Below are 15,365 nucleotides of genomic sequence, written 5' to 3' on the forward strand. Positions count from 1 at the left end.
GTACGATAATTTAGCTTTTTTTTTTTTGTTTCCAATAAAAATGTTTTCAGTTGGAAAAATCGATTATCTAATGGAATTAACAAACACAGTTAAGTGTTCATTTTAGCAACTAATTCAGTATTTGTTATGAATTTGCCCCACAAGGGAGGCAAAACGCATCGCAATCTTGATCACTTTCGAACCGGCACTTTCGAACCGGCATTAATACGAACCCGCATAACTTTCATCGCTAGAAACGTAAAATTTTGTGTATTTATATTCAATAATATTTAATAAAAACAAATTGTATTTAGCTTTATCGTCACAGGTGCACAGCGGGTGATTATCATCATTGGCTTCGCTGAGATATTAGCCAAAACACCGATGTTTACGTAGAGAACCTAAGCTTGATCCAAAAATTTGTAGTTATTGTCCTGCTTCGTAATTATTCCTAGTGTAGTCTAGGGATGTCTGCCAAGATATACTTTGTGCACATACAGAAGATGGAAGAATTGCATAATACTCACGTCAAAAGATGAGCGCAGGTTACGATTTATTGTAGTTCCAGAAAATCTCCTTTATGGGATTCACGGTATCTTCCTTCCGTATATATACATATATATAAGTTCACGTAATTTGTGTAAACAGTACTTACTAACAGTAATTCTAATAGTATATGTTTATGGAAAAATATTCGAGATATTGACTAATATAATTGTGTTCTTAGGACTCTAGAACATTTAGTTACGTCTAAGTACTGGTACGCACTTATCAACACGTTCTGCAATTTAAAATTACAGTTGACTGCTAGTAAAAACGACTATCTGTCCAGTAGATTAGCTTTTTCTCCTCATAGAGGCGATTCTTTTGGCATCATTCCATGACAAAAGGCACTCAACGACGATGTTGAAAGGCAAGCCTTACGCTGACAAAAAAGCAGCACCTTTGATGACATCCAACCGCGCTAACTGTTGCCGCTACCGTTAAAGCAGGTTCACAATCGAAGCTGGCGTTTACGTCTCGGTCCGTCAGAACGTATTTTTGCTTGGTGAAATTGTCCCCATGCAATTCCATTGTGCTGGGTCAAAGATCTCCCTGTGCGATTCGTTCGTCCCGCATTTGGTCCGTCGTAGCAGTAAGCGACTCCGTTAACGCTAGCATTCTGCTTCTACTACAATTGCAGTGAGGTCCGCTAACAAACAGCCCAAACACGAACTTACGCACGTCGCCGTAATCGTCTACCGCACAGACGTCCCTCGACAGCGATGGTTTCAGCTGTGACTGCAGCTCTCTTACAGACCCTGTCAACCCATGCTGAACAGGACATGTCAACGGAAACAACTGATGCAGCGCATCGTTATTACCAGATCACCTACACAGAATCGACGACAGCTCAAGCGGCACTCTCAGGGCGGAACTTTCGAAGGAATCATTATTTAACCCTGTATAGAGTTTTGTGTATGCGCGCAAGGAACTTAGAAATTCACGTCCTTATGGCATTGAAACAGAATACTGACACTGCATTTTTTGAATACAAGCATCTTTTTAAATCTCCCGGGTACCCAGTCGGTCAAACATTCAGATAAGTAGACGTAGTGAAAATTCATAAGTACACGCACATTTCTGTGACCGTCCAGAATATGGAGCTTGGAGTCAATACGTAACGAATATTCTACACTGCTATAAATATTCAAATCGTTTGATAAAGTTGAATAGGAGGCCAAACCGATCTGCGAACAATATGTAGTAACTAGGATTTTGAAAGTTATCCAATCATCTGAAAGTTTTACAAACAGTACCTGAATAATTATGGGAAGTTCTTAAATGTCGGGAATCACATAAAAATATAGATGTCACGCCTAAGCGATCATACACTCAATCGATGACGACATCATTTAGCTAGTTTATCCAGAGAAAATACGAACGTTTTCTAGTCGATAAGCTAACCCGTCCAAAATATTCCTGCAGAGGCATTGACACTGTGACACAAATCTAATATCGATTTGAATAGCAAGTATGTAGATTCGCCCGCTGAATCCAACTCGTTCCGCCGACGATCTATCAAAGCCCATTTTTTGTTTCCACCAGGTTGCTCGCATGCTTCTGGGCTAGATTTAACGCGGAAAAGTTTTCCATCACAAATAAATTTTGTTTTCCTTTGGATCGAAAGCCACCGTCATCTAAAGCTTGTATCTCACCTAAGTCTGCCTTCTTATCCCATCGCTGCCTGCTCGATCGTTGGGTCGCGTTATGACGAAGGTCATGATGTTAAGAATACTCTAATTTGCAAATTCGTACAAATTTCGAAAACAAAATAATGCTGGTCACTTTGCTGATTGTTCGTGACGTCAACTGGCTCGTCACGGCTAAAAATCCCTTAATGGTGTCATCGTCATCAAATTTCCTTTGCTTGAGCCAGTCTCTCTCGTTCGACCGTAACTCGTTCTTTTTTAAGCCGCTGTCCTTTTGTGCTATTTGTTTCCTAAGCTGGTCACTGCCGCTTGGTTCGCAGCGACCGCACTTCCCAGTGAAGTCGAACAACGGCGTGCCAAACGTATCCCCCCTTGGGATTTCTGAACAGCGTCACAATCGATGTTCGTATCATGTCCTGTAACAATTTTGTCCGTCATGCGGTACATAGCATGGTGTGGAAACGATCGAAGTAGTCTTCAAACATTTCGCACGTAATTTCCGTCTATGTTTATTACGAGAGTAAGAGTGATCCACAAATGGCCCAAGCGAACGAAGTGAAGAACGACTCTCAAGCAAATAGTAAGAGGACAAATACGATACGCTAACACGGATTGGCAGCACGGGCATTTACGATGTCAATGAGCAAAATATTTATCAGGAAATCGTACTGAATAACGACGAGGTCAAAAAACCGTGATCGACTTCACCGGGTTCCACTGCCAAGCATCTAAGGCACACTGATGATCATATTGAAAAAAATGAAAGAACTAATCTAAAGCCACTCTGTTTCTGTTTATATATATATATATATATATATATATATATATATATATAAACAGTGTTGTGATAATTCTTGATGGGACGTTGATATTTCCGGGAAAGCTGATATCTAGCAACCGTTCGTGGTAGCTCAGCGTCACCCCGTTATCCATGAGTCAAATGGATAACGGGGTGACGCGGGGTCAAATACAAGTGGACAAACAATAACGACTTTCATCAGCACTTGACTTTAGATGCGCTAAATAGGCAAAAGGCCGCTATTTTTGGTAGCTACAGTTATACATAAAACTGTGTAAATAAATAAAGTCAATTATCTATGGTATAATCCATAGACACATAATCATTATTTGGAAATCATAACATTACAAAACATGAATTACATAAAAATTTATGTTTATTGCCATAGCTAAGTCAAACATTTTTTCTTTCCTGAAAACTTTTTTCAGTAACGCACAAAAATACCTCAATTATAACATAAAGTGCAAGTTCGGGCGATTGTTTGCTAATGCTTTCCTGATTATTTCGAGTTAGTGTGGCTATCTCAACGTGCAGAGTTGCTTAATCTATTATGTTGTTTGGAGAAGACAGAATACATATAAAATTATAGAAATGATTTAAGAAGTTCTCCAGGACTAAGTGGAGGTACTTACCTTATCATTGCCAGCCAGATATGTCACAACAACTTTCTTCGATCAGAACGGCGTTATGTTTTTTACAGTTCTACTCTACTTCGAAATATACGTATATTTCATTCGAATGTGGGAGCATGCGCCTATTGTCCCTGTTCATTCATTCATTCGTTTAGTGATCCGCAAATCCGTTGTTGTCCGTTAGACCAACTCTCATCCCCGTCCGTCACCCCCCTACCAACAACCGATAGAACAACGGTGCGTAACAGCGACATCAACGGCAGCAACTAAAGTGAATGCCTCAACAGCTACATATCGTGAGAAGGGCGAAAAAGGCCAAACACAGACCTATAGTGAGAGACAAAGAGGGCATCGTGTAATAACGATGCCAGTGATGGCGGATCCAGCGGCCTTACCCCGCCAGACCGCCATAGCCCCACAGAGGTAGTCACTCACTTCGTACCGCCGTGCGCCATCAGGACGGTGCGCGAAGACCTGTTGCTGACGATTTCCTCTACTTCGCGAACCGGAGGACCAAATCCAGCGACAGCAGCCATGGCTCTTTTCGTCGTTCCATTACTTCACGGCTACGACCACTGCTCTTCTATCTATCCTATTTGAATGCATCGCTGCATTACGAAGCCCCGTTTGGCTGCCCGTGGGGCCACCCTGGGCAGGAAGAGAACGACGGCAAACAGGCAGACAGGTCCACCACGATGTCGAAGCCACTACCATTGCACCATCACCGCATGCAGCCGGACTGACACCAAAATATCGGCAGTGAAGCAATGAAACGAAGCTGGCCGAAGTCGACGGTGTTAGACGGGGCAATGAATGCTGTGAATGTGACGTGCGCGTACTTCAGCATTCTGTTGTTACTGTTAGCGTTACTGTTTTTTTTGTTGTTGTAGCTGCAGTAATGGTAGTGAGGTGGTAGCGTTATGGATACTGCAAAAAGTGCCCAACAAAGTACCTCACTTGTATTGGAGTACCGCGGCCGCTGCTGCGCCAGCAGCACTATCCATATTGTGTGCTCTCCTTTCCCATATTACTAATCTTACTGTGAGCTTGTTCCCGAAGCGGCAAGTTCAAGAACTGTTGACGGGTCGTGGATCATCATCCGCCAACTATGGTAGATAGAAAGACAGTAAGCACTGTAGCGTAAGTGCAACGATCTAATAGGGGCTCACTGAGATGCAGAGCTACCAATCCGTTACTATTGCCTTTTCTACTCATTCTCGCGACGATCGTCGTTGTTGTAACGTTTTTCCTTCAGCGAAAGACAGAACGAAAGGAAGCGTGCGAAATAGAAAGAGTGTGATGCCGGTGCTATGCCACCAGATCCAAGGCTTTCGTTCATAGCGGACGCGCGCTCGGCCGGCCAGCCATTATAGGATTTGGAACAGAGTCGTTCGTTGGGCTATTCACATACAGAATTGCCTTGCTAGAGACAGAAACGAGGCACAGAAAAAAAAGGTTGCCGATACACAGACGATGGGTAGTGAACGGACTGTGGACTTTGCGGCAAACATTTGCTCGCCGGCGTTTTCGAGCTGATGCGAAATCAGCGGCAGACTCTTCTTGGCACTCAGGTACATATGCAGAAAACAAGCCGTCCCTTCAATGGCGACGCTGAAACGTTCACGGCCGTTTGAAAGGTTTCATCTCTATTCTATCACCGTCTTTGGGCTATCTTCCCTCTTCTTGACCTTTTCATCTCTACGAAGCAACACCAGGATGAAATGATACTCATCAGCATAGTAGAATGGGCCATCGAGCTTTGGCTCCAAGGAGGATCCAAGGAGCGGATGAACGCTGGCTGACCATCGAATAAAGCTTTTTCCGAGTTTAGCCCTACTAACTGACTCGACTAGTCAAACAAACACAGGCTAAAGAGAGCCATCAGTACTGCCAGCAGCTTATCGCGCGACTCACACCTTTCCGTCACAGCTACCTATTTATGTACTACTATCTCATCGTTCAAATCGACCATCCTGTTTTTTGGCGCTATTTTTTTTTTTTTTTGGTATTATCATTACCGTCATATGGTGGTCATCGTTGTCAAAGGGCTGTTCGAAAGGCGTCGTTGTTTGAAAGTGGTACCAACGCTACAAGTATTATGTACCTAGAATCAAATCGTTTGTGCCGTGTTGCCCTGCCAGTCGTGAAGAAGACGCTGGTGATCATTGAGCCATAAAAAATATTGATACCTCGGACTGTTTCGCTTTCGTTCCGTGTATCTACGCGTGTGCGCTTATATTTCTGCGTGTAAGCGTTCATATCGCTGCGGCCAGTGTTTGTCTTATACTCGATTCACTACCGGCTCTATGTCGATCTCTCTGCTGGTGGAACCTATTCTCACTGGAAGGCAATATGTGGTTCGAAGCGAAGGTGCTGCGGTATCTCTACTAGTTCACGACCTATCTATAGCATGACATTTTCAGGTCGAGAGGTTTGTAGTTCTGATGGTACCGCTTATTGTTTCTATTGGCCTGTTGTTTTACAGGCCCGGTGTCATGCCGCTCTTTTCATCGTTTCTGTTCGTGCCAATCGTTGCTTCTTCACCTTCGCGTGACATTTATCGTCATTGCAAAACTTAATATCTATTATTATTAACATAATTATAATTACCCTTCTCTAAATATATTTTATTATCGTTATGATAGACTGAATGGCCGGCGGCCTATCTTTGTCGACTTCGCTGTTTTCATCATGGACAAGCACAAAACAACGGTTTCGCTGTCTCCAATGATAGGAAAAGTGAAGGAAACTGCATTGTTATTTATACACGTAAATACATTTGCCCATATCGCGCCTCGATGCCTATGTATATCTGTACGCCTGGAGCTAAGCTTGTCTGTTATCGTAACTGCCGAGAGCGATTAACTTCAGCGGTCTGAATTGAACTTGAACGAAAAAGCAAATCATAGTACAGCAAAGAAAGAAAAGACCGTCCAAAGATGACAGTTCGTAGCATTACTGCTTCTTCTGTTTTTTCTGATGATCATAATGAATCGTGCGTGCCAAACGCCTTAGCCCACTGTAAATAATTTACTACAATGGCAGCAGTAGAGATCACTGAGCAATGAGTAGATAAAGAAGTAGATATCAAAGCGATATAGATGACGCATCAAGATCCTAACCGGATGGACTGCATTCCGTTTAAGAAATGGTGTGCTTAATAGGCTCGGCACAGCTACTCAGCTACCCGCCAGAAGTCTCCTCTTGGGTGACACTCGGGTGATGACAGGGCAGGTCACCATGCCTATATGTACCCAACAAAAGGACCATGTTTACTTATTAACACAGCATTCCGATTAGCTATTGCAATTTGTTAGTTTTTTTTTTATGAATATTTTATCTCTTTCTCTATCTGCGTTATGCGTTGATAATGCGTAACTTCTAGTTCGATTTAATTGTTGACGACAATGAGAAAATTGTGTGCTAAGCGGCTCTTCTCACGAAAATCCGCATTTCGCTCATAGGAAAAAAGAAGTCTGTATTACTTAGCCTGTACAGAATATAGAAAGCTGTTTATGACGAGTGAACCTGTTATCAACATCCTATCAGCTGATAAAAAATCTCGGTCTTGTAAATTTCACAGAGACAAGGCACCAACATTTCTATTGTAACACGCCATAAACAATAGACCGAAATGTTGCAGGTCAATAAAGCACATCTTTAAAACTGGAACATCCTTGCAAAAGTCGAATATCACAAAGAAACCCGTATAGTCTATGTGTTCGTGTGTTGCTTCTAGCTTATCAATCTTTTGCTCCGAAGAAAGTAGACATTTGTTTAAGTTGATCTCCAAGATCAGGCTTCTCATTTGCAAGTACGTGATTCTTCCCTGCTATAGCAGAGAACTTGTTTCTCATGGCGCTAACTTGATAACTTTAAAGATATTGAAGTCTCTAGTTAAGCTGCATTTCAGGTGGGTCTTGTTGCTGTTTCTAGGTAAACCCCACACTAAGTATTGCACATGTTTATCTACGTAGTTCTTCATTTGCGTCTTTATGCAAAGTGGTAACATACTATAAATGTGTGCTAGTTCTTTCGAACCTTAATGGTCATTATCGCGCTACGTTGGTAAAATTTCAGACTTGATTTAAATAGCAGTAAACAGGTGCGTATGTATTCGTGTCTATAGAATCTACTCGTTCCCTTTTTACATTACACTACCGCCTAAAATAGTACCGGTGAGTCACCGAGAACACGACTGTCTTGTCTTGTTTTAGTCATTTCCACACTTATACTGATACGCAACGTCCGACCCACGAAACGATCGGGTAATTTCCTCGAATTAATTTTTTACTAAGATCCTGATCACATTTCCATTTTGCTTAGGTAGTTCTGCAGACAAGCGCCGCTTTTTGTACTGTCAGATCATTTTTCTTTTCATATCAAGCACTCAACCTCTTTATTTTCACCAAGCTTTTAAACACATCATGAAAGTTTGCCGCATACCTAAAAACGGGTCTAAGGCACTATGAGGCCATTCCATTGTATTTCGGAGCACAATAGATCTAATTTCTGCTCGTTTTGACCAGACACGAGTTCGATATTATCACTCATTCATAGAGTAACTGTTGTAATCGCCGTTCTTCGTGAGTCAGCATAAATACTGTAGATAGGCCTGCGTTTGTTTTTCTGTATTCTTTGCCTTCTTCCTTGTAACTGTCTTGCTCCAGGGTTTCTCCTGTGCGGAGAAAACACAACGTGTACTATGCAGTTACGTCTTTCATATATATATATATGTGTGTGCCTTTTATCTTCAAATAATCGACAATTAATGTGTCTGCCCCATCCGGTGAGTGGCCGGCCGTTTTTCCACTGCTGCCAAGAGTAGATTTTGTTTACCTCCCATCACCTTCATTGATTTTGTCGTTGCACCACGTCTTCGTGTCTCAGAGTAATTGACTGGGCAAACAAACGCGCTCGTAACACGCGTTACGAGTCGAAAAGTCAACAGAACGACCATATGTCGACTGCTGCGATACCGCAGTCAGTCAACTATAGACTCCCAACAGTCTGCAGAAGGCGACTCAGCAAAACGTCATCAACCTTGGACCACCACAGTATTATACTTACCTTTTCGTATATAGTCAAATTTAATACGTCACACGACAGACATAGCAGGGATACGCCCACGTCTCCGCTGCGATCCGCCAGTACTATCACTGCTGTGACTTCGCCGTACCGTTCATTACTATATCTGGTAATCTCTCAAAGACAACTATAGAAGATAGGAACAGTGATAGCTTACTTTTGGTGCTTATGAAGATTTAGGCGATCGGATTTTCCAAGTTCTAAAAACAGATCTCGCGCACTGTAGATGACGACTGTGTGCCGAAACTGAGCCCGCCCGTAAGACGAATATATTCTCGTGTGAAAATAGTTAACATGGCTACTGGCATCCTGGAACAGCTGGTTAGTCGAGCTGTAGCAAGAGAAAAACTAGGTTAATTTAAAGTAAGTTAGTTCAGAGTTGAGAATAATATCTGATGTGTTTCTTTTTTCGATCGCTTTAAATTCTGTATTATGCATAGATAAGCCACCTCATCTAGAGGTAATGGCTCTCATACGTTACGTCATTAATTTTATTTGACACATTTGGTTAGAGGTCTGTCAACCTTAATCTACAAAGAAAGAAATTGCTTTTATTCTAATTTGTCCTTATTTACATTCTAAATAGAAATATAAAACGAATATAAGCAGTTGTGTTGTTGGCCTAATCGTTTGGTTGTACGTTCTTATAGTTCTACAATGTAATAATTTTAAGCATGTGTGAATAAGTAAAGCTGAGCTTGCGCTAGATCATAGAGTCGTTACATTATAGAGTAAGTTTTTTTGGCTACTAGTGTTGTCAAGTTCCCTTAGGAAAGCTCAGCAGCTGATGTTCTGCGATGGCTATTTTAACCAAATATATCCCTTTTTGTCACAATGAAGTACGTTCGGTTTTATGAAATAGCAGCAGCAGCAGCAGCAGCAGCAGCATAGCCTATGCGGATTACGCACTTCGTTTCTCATCCACCAAGGCCTATTGATAACGTGCGAGTATCTACGTCATCATGACTTACCGGTTTTGCTAACAGTTACTTCCTCCAATGTTCAGCCTGACGTACACCCGCCGTGATGATCGGTCTCTCCTTTTTCGTTTATTTTCTCTCACTCTCGGTCGTTCGTGTGGTTAGCACAAGAAATCTTGAACGTACGTGCATAGACATACTATATAACCCGTACTTCAGACTGTTTATTATAGTAACCTTATAGTCTTCACTAATATCAGGAAGCAAAGATCAGCGTCGGCGAGTTTACGCTAAAAAGTGAGTACCGCCCGGCGTCGACTGTCGCAATTGGCAACATCGTCACAATGTCGTTAACGTACAGATACTGCAGCGACTTGTTCCACGTGGGCCAAATATTCGCATAATGCACGATTAGCACGTACGGCATAAACATGTACCGCAGCAGTAAACAAACAGCCGAATGAAATGACGCAGCGAGCGATCAATTCGGCCCGGATGAATCCCTTTGCCCTTGCGTCAGAATGTAGCAAGGTTCCGTAGGAGATCATCCTTCAGCAACGGGGCCAGGAGTAGCAGCAACAGCAGCGGGCGCTTGTACGTTGTCGTTACATTCCTTATAGCGGTTCGTGATACTGTCGCTATCGCCGATTTTATTCTGTGTAGCTTCTGTGTTGGCATGCAGCTAAAAGCGCGATTTCGCGCTCACATTGTCTATTGCTATCTGTTGCTGTCCACTGGTCTTGTAGTCCTTCGAGTCGCTAGGACCGGCTTCAGCAGCGTGGATAAGCTCCGCTTGCTCGAACTCCGCAAGTGGTATCTGTTTGCCATCGTGGCCTTCATCGTAACCGACGCTCATGCAGAAGCTGCGTACCGACTCTTGAACTACTGCCGCCGTCGACGCTGTTCTACCTATAGCGGAAATTGTGATGATGACTCGTTCTAATGTTGTTCGCATGCGAGCGGCGCATTTAGTGATAGTCCTGGCCTATTTGCGGCGCTGCTGGTGCGATCGTTGTTACTGGCTCCCTTCGACTATGACTGACCCCACTCGCTCGCTGGCTGGTTGACCAGCCCAGACCCCAAAATATCAACGGAATGAAATGCGGTGCTTGCCAGAAAAGCCATCGTCATCGTCGTCGTCGTCATAGACACTCTTGCTCACTCGTTTGCCATTCGGACGGCCCCTGCTGGTTGCCGTTCACGCAAAAATACACAGAAGACCCAGGGGTGATGGCATTATATCAGCTTTATTCGTTCGGCGGGCTGTCCGTTGTTGTTGGCAACAACAACGGACGGGACGAGGCGCTTGGTCGGTTATATAATAATAATCATCATGCAAAAGTGAAAGTCACGGCCGTTTAAGCGGCAGCGCTGCTTGCGCACATCAATAGGGCAAGGAGAGGAGTGGCAAAAAGAAATAGACAAAGGCCTAGCAAACGCCGCCGGGGGCAGCGAGAACTATTTTCAAATGGACCGTTGCCGCCGCCGCCGCCACCACCGATGGCAGGTGCGAGAAAAAAAAAGTATCGCAGTACTTCAAATCGAATGACTGACTAATACTGCCAGCGAGATTGATACTGCTAAGGCAACCAACTACAACTTGGGCGCCCGCCCGTGGCAGGTAACGACGGGCGATGGTTTGAACGCCAGTACAAATCGCGGCGTTCCCAATAAAACTACGCATTCAGTCACTTTAGCATTTAAGAAGTGGAAAACGCAGCTTCTTGATTTTACCAATTTAATACTTTACGTTATATATATATATCAATCGTCGAAAACAGCTTTGTTCAGCTCACACTATAAATGTTGCATCTACATCTAGTTGATTATTAGACCGACTAGATGTACAGGATTAGCAAAGTAGGTTTTATCAGGTCAACACGTGAAGTCATGTCAACGTATCAGCATATATTATGCGCTGGCTATTTCCGGCGGTACCTAGAATTCAAACAGACAATATACGACTTTTTACTCCTGAAGCACACGCCGATTAGGACTATTGTGTATGAGAAAGTCAATGCCAATTCGTTAAATGGTCGGTTCCCTGTGCAGCGCCTATTCCGCTTCGCAGCTTTACAAAGTTCTAAATAGTTGAACTACAATTAACAGCTGTAAGGATTCCTGAGATATAAGTAATGGTCGACATGTATACTGAAGGAGAACCACGCTCTTTTTTTGTCAATTCTTTTTTACTCTTTGCGTACAGTGTATGTGCCTGTAAGAAAACTCGTCGGTAACAATTCCAATATGTCCCAATGATTCTAAATGAATTAGGCTGTGCTATGAATATAGAGAACCTATAAGATTGATCTTGGTTTTATTTTTGGGCTGAACCAATTTTCATTGTACTCGTGGGACACAATTTAGTCGGCCTGGCAGCTGGTGATGGCCATATCATATTGCTACAGCACAATCTAGTCTCTAAAACCTGATCTATAAAATTAATTTTCGCAGGAAAGCATGGCTCAAACAGATGATTCAAAGGAAAGCAGAGATCTATCCAGCTTACAACATCGCGCAGAAACTACTTGTTTCCCCATTGCACAGTCATCGGGCTCCATTCAAGGCTTCAACAATGGAGTTGCCGCAAAAAACACGAGGTTTGAAGAGGTCAGCAGACAAGTGTGACGTAAGTCCTAGTCCTTGGGCTAAGTGTGCTTGTCACAAAAATAAGGACTGCAAACGGTTCGTTTAGTGAAGGTTCGATTACCGTGAAGCGAACGTCTGGTTCAAAAAGAGAAATGATAGGGAGAGAAAAAGTCTGTGAAGGCAAAGGATATACACGCAGAGAGTAACGACGCCGCAGTCGTTCACGAAGTTCCCTCTCACCGTGTCCCCTCCATTTCTGCATCTTGTAGTTTTATCTTTTTGTTTTTCCACCATCTTTCATCGCTTAATCTTTTACATTCCAGCCTGTTCATGACGATCGCACCGAAATGAGAACCTTCCTTCTTCTATTCTGTCTACATCATCCTCTCAAAGCCATCTTCTGCTGCTGTTTTGCCCAACATTTTCGTTGCTTTCATCGCTATTCCATAACAGAACGATCATGCCGTTATCACTCTTCCTCGAATTTGGCCTTTCTGCAAAGCCGCGGTAGACTACGTCATCAGCACCATGAAAAAATCGCACAATCATCATCATCATCATCGCGATCAACATAATCATCAGCATCCTCTTCGAAATAAGCGAAGAAAACCATCTTTCAGCGTCATGACGTCTTTTCAAGATTCTAGGAGCCGCCGGCCAGCTGTCTGTTCGGGCCTCGACAGACTCATCATCTCTGGGAGCTGACCACTCGGACCATAGTCATTCTGCCATTGCGCCGAGGCGTCGATCTTTTTCCCCTTTCGTTTCATATCTTTCATGTGCGCAAGCACACGTACACGCACAGTCGGAGTCATAATAGCAACTAAACACTACTACAGAGATGGGGCATCCATCGTCATGGTCCCTGTCGTTGTTTGACTTATTGTTGTCCGTCGCTGTAGAGGTCGCCTTAACATACACCATCAACAATCGTAACAACGACAACAATAATAACAGTGCCACTGTCGTCTGCTGCTACCAGTATATCGTAGTCTGGTTGTCTCGGTTCATTCGCTGTTTACCAGTTGGACAAACGGGTAAGCCGGCCGGCCGGCCATTCTGTAGCCTTCAACTTATTCGATTTCGCCACTCAGCGGTCAGTCACTTTCCTCGTGCCGACTAGTGGCGACGGCAAGCAGAGGTTGCCGTCGCCACAGGAGGGACAGAACAAGTGGGGGATGATAACTGCTGTAACAGAAACGCTTCTATTGCGGTTCACTTCAGTTAATGACGAGGGAAGCAAAGCAGAAGATGCAACCGCAGCACTGGTGGTATACCAGCCACCTCTGTCATCCACAGCCCAGTAGACTGGGCAGGAGTCATAAATCCAATCAACGATCGAGGTCGTAGTGTTTGTTGTCCAACAAATCAGGGAAAACGGGGAAGCGTGGGGACGGCAAAGGGGTGCCACGACCGCTAGTTTCTGACGCAGATGTCGGTGCTATTGGACATTCTGTTCTCCAAGGGATAAATGCTCCTCGACTGTAATTATGATTAAATTTTTCGTTGTTAAACAAGCTCATTGAACTGTACATCGAGAGATGGGTAGATAGCTACAAGTTTACGGTTACATTAAAGCTAGACGAAATGAATGGTAGAATCTCGGTGGCGCATACCGGAAGCTGGATAGTTGCAATAAAGCAAAGAAAAGCGATAGGCTGAAAATGTATAGACATGCAACAAACAACATCAGCGCACGAGACACCAAAGCAACAAAAAGTATGTTTACACAAGAAAGAGAACGTCGATATTAAGTTTAACTAAGTCGACATAAACGCAAAGACAGACCAAACACTAGGACCAATAACTTGAACAGTTATTTGTTTTCCTGATTCAGACATTATACAAACGTCCTACGACCCTAATTGGGATCTAACTAGGATCAGTGTATATACACGCCTATACAGCGATAAGTGACTATCCATGAATAAGCGGCTCTGGTCAAACACGGGCTGAAAAACAAGAAAATGTTTGTATCATTTTTAAAGCACAGTCCGTGCTTTCTGATAGAAATAATTACGCAAATATATGTACTTTTATGGCTTCGAGAGGGAAGAATAGCGTAGCCTCAAAGGCATCACAAACTAAATACAACATAATATGAGATTGGAAGTGTTTAATGCTCTGAATCATCGCTTGTGCTCACAATTGCTTCAACAGCATGCGTGGCAAAGGCGGAATTCGAACACTTACTTCTCTGGAGTTGCCGATGTACGGCCGAAGAACGCAGTAGAAGACCGATCAGGACGCAAAGCTACTGTTATTTGGAGCTTTGCGTGTCTGCTCACACAGAGTAATGTATCCTCAATGTTATAGTGGACGATAGTAGAGAACAAGTTGTTTTAGGTGATTTCCTGACTATGAAATTTCATTGACAGCTAACGAGTGTCGTACCAAACTTTTTGTCTGTCAAGCGGCGCACCATGATGCAAAATAACTAGTAGGTTCTTAGCAGATCATTTTAACTAAATAATAGAAAACGTTAACTTCTATTTCTCTAAAAGAATCTCTAACATTAGAAATCCAAAAGCTCAGTCGACCAGCTATTTTATTCTCAACTATCAACTCGGTAAGGGAACAGCATACAGAAATAAGCTACCATACAATGTAGTATACAAGTGGTAAAAAAATACCGTATCCGCCAGTGCTTCTATCACTAAAACAACAGGGGAATCACTCATTTTATGGAAATTTGTTATGCATAGTTAGTTAACACCATTACGTATCGGTAGCGTTCTTCTGTAGTTAACACGTGTAACCTTCATTTTACCGAGCCAAATAAAGGATCAAAAGCACAAAAAATTTGTCAAACGAAACAGTAACAAATTCAACGCCAGTTCGATAGAAAAGCATCTAAAATCAAATATGTCCAGTTTTTCCTTTACTTCGTATGTAAAAACATTTCTTCGAAGAATAGAATAACGTTACGCAGTAACTGTATCCTATCTAGGCGCGTCATAATGTATGCACTTAAGTTTTCTATGCCACGTGCCCACGTCCTACAGCCCGACAGACATCACTTCGTGTTTTTTTTTAGTTCTCGGCCCCTTTTTTTTTCACAAAAGTATTTTGCGTGTGTCAGAATAGCGGCTGCTGTTAGATCATTTATTTTTTTTTTAACCTCGTAACGTCTTCGGCCTCGCCATACGATGCATTCCATCACGGT

General features: G+C 42.9%; 3 long non-coding RNA genes across 4 annotated transcripts in view; 1 reads left to right on the forward strand and 2 right to left on the reverse strand.

The window, feature by feature from the left end:
• Positions 1 to 2,861, reverse strand: part of LOC111251921 (uncharacterized) — a 9,882-nt gene extending 7,021 nt beyond the window's left edge. Inside the window, exon 1 of one of the 2 annotated variants that reach the window (XR_015326056.1) lies at positions 507 to 2,861. This is a non-coding gene — a long non-coding RNA (uncharacterized LOC111251921). The remainder of the gene's footprint in view (positions 1 to 506) is intronic. The other variant, XR_002674023.2, reaches the window with a different exon arrangement.
• The window catches only part of LOC147758969 (uncharacterized), a 26,311-nt gene extending 11,248 nt beyond the window's left edge, over positions 1 to 15,063 (forward strand). The window contains exon 2 of the long non-coding RNA XR_015326060.1: positions 12,065 to 15,063. This is a non-coding gene — a long non-coding RNA (uncharacterized LOC147758969). The remainder of the gene's footprint in view (positions 1 to 12,064) is intronic.
• Positions 3,019 to 12,255, reverse strand: LOC147758970 (uncharacterized). Its single transcript, XR_015326064.1, has 4 exons — positions 12,120 to 12,255; positions 9,662 to 11,548; positions 8,848 to 9,021; positions 3,019 to 8,280 (listed from the first exon to the last, which is right to left on the reverse strand). It is a non-coding gene; the product is annotated as an uncharacterized LOC147758970 (long non-coding RNA).
• Positions 15,064 to 15,365: the final 302 nt, after the last annotated feature.

The sequence above is a fragment of the Varroa destructor genome, unplaced genomic scaffold (assembly GCF_002443255.2).
Source record: "Varroa destructor unplaced genomic scaffold, Vdes_3.0 BEIS01000001.1, whole genome shotgun sequence".
Classification (NCBI taxonomy): Eukaryota; Metazoa; Arthropoda; class Arachnida; order Mesostigmata; family Varroidae; genus Varroa; species Varroa destructor.